The sequence below is a fragment of the Urocampus carinirostris genome, chromosome 13 (genome assembly GCF_059441175.1).
Source record: "Urocampus carinirostris isolate Australia breed hairy pipefish chromosome 13, RoL_Ucar_1.0, whole genome shotgun sequence".
In the NCBI taxonomy this organism is placed as follows: Eukaryota; Metazoa; Chordata; class Actinopteri; order Syngnathiformes; family Syngnathidae; genus Urocampus; species Urocampus carinirostris.
The window spans coordinates 39,258,174-39,264,173 of record NC_142361.1 but is presented as its reverse complement, the minus strand read 5'-3'; the positions used below and the strand labels follow the sequence as shown (position 1 = coordinate 39,264,173).

General features: G+C 38.4%; 1 long non-coding RNA gene across 1 annotated transcript in view; it reads right to left on the bottom strand.

Moving 5' to 3' along the window:
- Positions 1 to 914: 914 nt before the first annotated feature.
- The window catches only part of LOC148354517 (uncharacterized), a 106,322-nt gene continuing 101,236 nt past the window's right edge, over positions 915 to 6,000 (bottom strand). Inside the window, exon 3 of the long non-coding RNA XR_015852458.1 lies at positions 915 to 1,067. This is a non-coding gene — a long non-coding RNA (uncharacterized LOC148354517). The remainder of the gene's footprint in view (positions 1,068 to 6,000) is intronic.

Below are 6,000 nucleotides of genomic sequence, written 5' to 3'. Positions count from 1 at the left end.
GGCTTCTTCGGCTCGGCTCACTAAAATGAACCGGCTCTTTCGGGTCTCAAACGGCTCTTTAGGTTGTTTTTGCTTCTTTCATCCCTATAAGATGTAAAATTGTGCACAAAATCGCTTAAAGGAAGGGGGGGAAATAGAACAAAAAAGAAAAAATACCAAAATGAAAAAGTAGTGAAAAGCTGAGGAAAAAAAGAAACAAAAAGAGAAAAAAGAAGTGAAAATACAGAAAAAAAGAAAATAAACAAAGGAAAAAAGTATATAGAAAACTAAAAGAAAAAAGTAACAGCTAGGAAAAAATAAACACAATGAGATTTTTTTTAAAAGGAATTAAAAAAAAAGAAAAAAACAGGGAAAAAGAAGAAACAGTTTGTGTTGCATTCAAATAATTTCCAATTATATCAAGTGAATCTTGTTGCCAACATGTACTTCCACTAAAAGATGTGATGGAATACTGTTGTGTATCGTGCAACTGACTCAATAAGCCCCCAAAAATTTTAGTATGATGCGACAAAAGATACCAGGAAAAAAAAAAATGAAAATCTTGTGAAAGAATTGTTGTAAAAACAGACAACGTTTGTAGGCCGTACAACCTTTGCAATAGTACATGAGTCAATTCATTTAAAAGAGAAAAACAATTTTGCATTGCCGGAAACTCAGCAAAATGTAACGTGATGTCAAATTTTGGACATGTTTGCTAATGACTAAGTTGCCACGCTTGGGATCGCCATTGCTCACTGCAGTTTCAAGCGTTGCTCCCCGACTTTGTGTGAACGCTCGGACCCGTAAGGAAAATGACAGGGAAGATTGGTGAAAATGCGTCTTTGATTTCAGCTCGCAGCTTTAACACAAATGTAAATGATGGCATCGGAGCGACATAAAGCATGAATAAAATATGCACTTACCACGATGACCTGAGGTAAAAAGCCCCAGATGAATGAAGGCTCAGGTGCATGTGCTGACGTTCCTCAGCAGAATTCTAATGGCTGTGGACGGAGGGACCCATTCATCATCCACAGGAGGAAGAAGTTAGGGCTGGATGGCCTTCAGATGGCCGCCACTTCCAGGTTCTGACACATACAAAGTGGTGGAAGTAAAATGATATTCAAAAGATCTCATGATTGACTTTAGAGTAAGAAAATGACCCCCTGAAAAGTGTTCCCTCTAAGCTGCGCACTGCTCGCACATTCTCAGCGCACAAGAAAATCTAGCCAGCGCGCAAAAATCAGGGCTCAAAATTGCTAATTAAGAAGCCAATTAAGTCAAAGTTACAGTGCATGAAGGTCAAAATACACGGGTTCCCCTGACGCTGTGTTCTAAATGCGGTATTTTGGAGTCGAAGTACAACAAAGTTGAGTAAAGTTAGTAGAGTTTGTCGAGAACCGGCTTCTTCGGCTCGGCTCACTAAAAGGAACCGGCTCTTTCGGGTTGTTTTTGCTTCTTTAATCCCAACATGACCAAATGTTATGTAAACTTATGCACAAAATGACTTAAAGGAAGGGGGGAAATAAAAAAAAAAAAAAAAAGAAAAAGTAGTGAAAAGCGGAGAAAAAACAAACAAAAGGATGAGAAAAAAGAAGGAAAAATTCAGAAAAAAAGAAAATAAAGAAACAGAAGAAAAAAGTAAATAGAGAACAAAAAGAAAAAAGTAACAGCTAGGAAAAAAATAAACACAATGAGATTTTTTTTAAAGGAATTAAAAAAAAATTGAAAACAAAACAGGGAAAAAGCAGAAAAAGTTTGTGTTACATTCAAATAATTTCCTATTTTACCAAGTCAATCTTGTTGCCAACATTCTACTTCCACTAAAAAATGTGATTAAATACAGTTGCATATAGTGCAACCGACTAGATAAGCCCGTTGCTCACTGTTGTTTCAAGCGTGGCCCACCGACTGTGTGTGAACGCTCAGATCCGTGGAAAATTACAGGGGGACATTGCCCCTGAACTGGCCAATAACAAGTAAAATTACACATGAAGTTGGAAAATTAAAGTAAAACACGAGCTGGCAAGTCAAATTTTTTTCATCATCGAAAAATGAGTATTAACAAAACTAGGAATATGTCTTACTCGTTTAATACAAAGAACGGATAATTTTTTCTATTTGATAAAATAAAATTTAGAAAAGAAATGTTATGATTAGCAAGATAGGATGCAAGCGCAGACACATGCGTTAAACTGAGAGGTTTATGGGGAATAGGGAATCAACAAAAGGTACTCCGGAGATGAAAGAAACAGGAAACGATTAATAGAAAGTACAGTCCATACAAAAACGAGACTGGTATATAAATGTCCAATTCTACTTCATTTGGGGATTATGGTTGCTGAAACGATCCATTTGTTTAGAAAAAAATAATGACAATATGAATGAATTAATGACAATTTCATATGCCAGTGTTTGGGCGCAGTTGTTTTCCACCCAAAAATCATTACAATTTTGCTACTTTGTACAAAACCACACAAAAAGTAGGGGTCAAATTAAATTAAACACTAGATTGGTTCTTAGAGATCTATTGGCAACCTGTTTCTGGGATTAAAATAATCAATCTCAAAGAGCAAAAATGTATTTACTCGTCCTGTAAAAAAATAAATAAGATATGCTAAGCAATACACATATTAGCTTGCCTGAAGGAAACTTTTACAGCCAGATGTCAAGTTGTTTATGTGTGTTTTTGTAATGTATTAGGTTCATAGTGGACCCTGACATATTACAACATATATATATATATATATATATATATATATATATATATATATATATATACAGTGAAGAAAATAAGTATTTGAACACCCTGCCATGACCCATCTTCAATGCTCTGACTGAGGGAAGCAGGTTGTACCCCAAAATGAGTAAATTTTGTGCAGGCTTGGGGAGTAATGGAATACACAGAAAGGCAAAAATGATGTTGGATTTATTTTCATTTTGTTTCTGTCGCATTTTATTTTAGTTTTGCCGGAGATCAAAGGGATCAAAGCCAGGAGAGAAAGCTTACCACGTGTTGTGAGTCATCATTTTATTCATATTTAGGTTTTTTTTGTCTTTTATTAGCATATTTGGTATTGGAGTCATCCAAAAATAATTGAAAGTAATCAAGTTAAAGTAACCCTACCCAACCCTGAAATGAGTATTAACCAAACTAAGAATATGTCTTACTCGTTTAATACAAAGAACGGAGAATTTTTTTCTATTTGATAAAATAAAATTTAGAAAAGAAATATTATGATTAGCAAGATAGGATGCAAGCGCAGACACATGCGTTAAACTGAGAGGTTTATGGGGAATAGGGATTCAACAAAAGGTACTCCGGAGGTGAAAGAAACAGGAAACGATTAATAGAAAACACTTTATTTTGTCTTTTATTAGCATATTTGGTATTGGAGCAATCCAAAAGTAATTGAAAGTAATCCAGTTAAAGTAACCCTACCCAACCCTGGGTATGTTCCACAGCTAATTTGCAGAAGGGATGAAATGTAAGAGAATATAGAATGTCGTCCTTTATGTGCGCCTTATAAACTGAGAGGTTTATGGGGAATAGGGAATCAACAAAAGGTACTCCGGAGGTGAAAGAAACAGGAAACGATTAATAGAAAACACTTTCTTTTGTCTTTTATTAGCATATTTGGCATTGGAGTAATCCAAAAGTAATTAAAAAGTAATCAAGTTAAAGTAACCCTACCCAACCCTGGGTATGTTCCACAGCTAATTTGCAGAAGGGATGAAACGTAAGAGAATATAGAATTTTGTCCTTGGGCAAAACGTAAGAGCAGGCTGATGAAACATTGCATTTACAGGAATCGGGAATAAATAAACATCAACAAAAAAGGAAATGACGAAACGACGGAACTCCTCGCTGGTGGTGCAGAAGATTATGTTACTCGATAATCTGAAATGGCTACGGCTACAGCTAATTCCTGCTCCAAGGCATCGGTGGAATGGAGTTTTTGTTACTGCAGATCCTTGTGCGGCATTTCCGATTGACAGTTCCGCTGGCTTTGGCTTTGGAATTGTCATTGTTGCCTTGTTTTGAAAAAACGGCCACGGATTATGGAAATCGTACGACGGTCTTGGGTACAATTTTGAAATGTTATGCCAATGTTATTTGGTCAGATTTAGCCTGGAAATGCTACGCTAACAAGAACTGTCAATCCTTATGTCACGGAGCGGAGCGGGAAACAGGAAAGGACCCATCGAAAGCCGGGACGGGAGAGTAGACGTGGTCAAGATCAAAAAAGGGGCGGAGCCAGGGGGACAGACAGGAGCAAAAAACAGGTGGGAGTCAGGGTCGAAAAAAAGGCTTGCCTAGTGTTAACTCAGGTTCGCAGACGGACTGACAAAAGGGGGCAGATAGGAATGGGTTTGAATAGGGACAGGGAGCCAATCAGAGTCCGAGGCAGTTGGCGCCAAAGGAGCGGGCAGAGGTGAAGCACATCGGTAATAATGACAAATTTTTTTCAAACAGTTACTCAATTATTATGGTTTTCTTCAAAGTAAGCAGGTTATTTTGTAGTTTTGTGCAAAACGATGAAACATTTGGCGTTGATTTTAACAGAACGATCAAAATGTTTTGGGTTTTTCGATAACAAAAGTACTTTTGTGGAGTCCAATTTTGAGAAATACACCAGATCTTTTGTCAATTTGATTTAAAGACAAAGCAATTTATAAAACACTTAACTGTTAAATGTTTTTCGTCCTGAACAAAATCCAAGTTAGGAAGTTGGGTGAAATTAAATCATTGACCCGATGGTCAGGACCAGAACGGAAACAGGACCCACTTGGGTTACGTTTTTCTCAGTTTTATGAGAAAAAAGGGAATGGTTGCACCCACGATCCCGTGATCGCTGGACACGGGAAGCAGGTCCCTCTGAACGCGGAAGTGGGACATCTGTGGCGAGCGATGGCGTGTCGGAAACACAAAAAAAAACGGGTCAGTCGCCGGGGCAGGAGAGCAAAAACGTGGTCGGGATCAGAAACGAGTCGAAAGCCAGGAAAGGAGAATAGACGAGGTCAGGGACAGAAAAGGTCGAAAGCAGCGGGGGAGAATCGGAGAGAAACAAAGCGGATGTGTTCTCGGCTCCACAATCGTCCTTCTCCTCCTCCTCTCTGCAGCCGGTTTTATTTGGTGGACTTTAAACTGACACATCATTGGGTAGACATGAGACTAAAACAGCAAAAGATATATAGACAGTGAATATTAGGGAAATGTTCAGAGAAATACACAAAATATATATATAGACTTCACACGTCTTATTGTGTTTCTGGGCAGGCAACTTTTCAGAGTTGTCTGCCCTGATGTCCGCTAACCTATTGCCCTGAGTTTCAGACACTGCTTTAATGCAAGTATGCAGTTCAAGTACATGCGAGATAACGATGGAAAAGTATACAGTATACGGGTGACCTCATGCCCCCTTTGGGTGAACTGTTGGTGCATTATATAAGAACAAAATAAAAAACAGTGAGGGAAAAACCCCCCACGAGTCTTATTTTGCTGATTTTCCTTCCTCCAGCAGACGGTTCTCACCATGGACGATTAGAAAGCATAATAGCCTGCAGGTGCTGCTTCCATGCGTTAAATGTGTGCTGACAGGATTATCGTCACTTGATTTCTTCAAAGAACCAAAATAGATGACACAGTGTGCACGTTGGGTACCGATGTACATCTCCCGCCACAATCATATTTCATTTAACAACTGGGAAGCATTGAGACTGCGTAGAACTAATATGCGTTTATTTATTCGTCCCTTCACACGTGCTATTTGACACCAGTGTTCCCTCTAAACTGCGCACTGCTCGCACATTCTCAGCGCACAAGAAAATCTAGCCAGCGCACAAAAATGAGAGCTCAAAATTACTAATTAAGAAGCAACTTAAGTCAAAGTTACAGTGCATGAAGGTAAAAATACACGCGTTCCCCTGACGTTGTGTTCTAAATGCGGTATTCTGAAGTCGAGTCGAAGTAGAACAAAGTTGAGTAAAGTTAGTAGAGTTTGTCGAGAACCGGCTTCT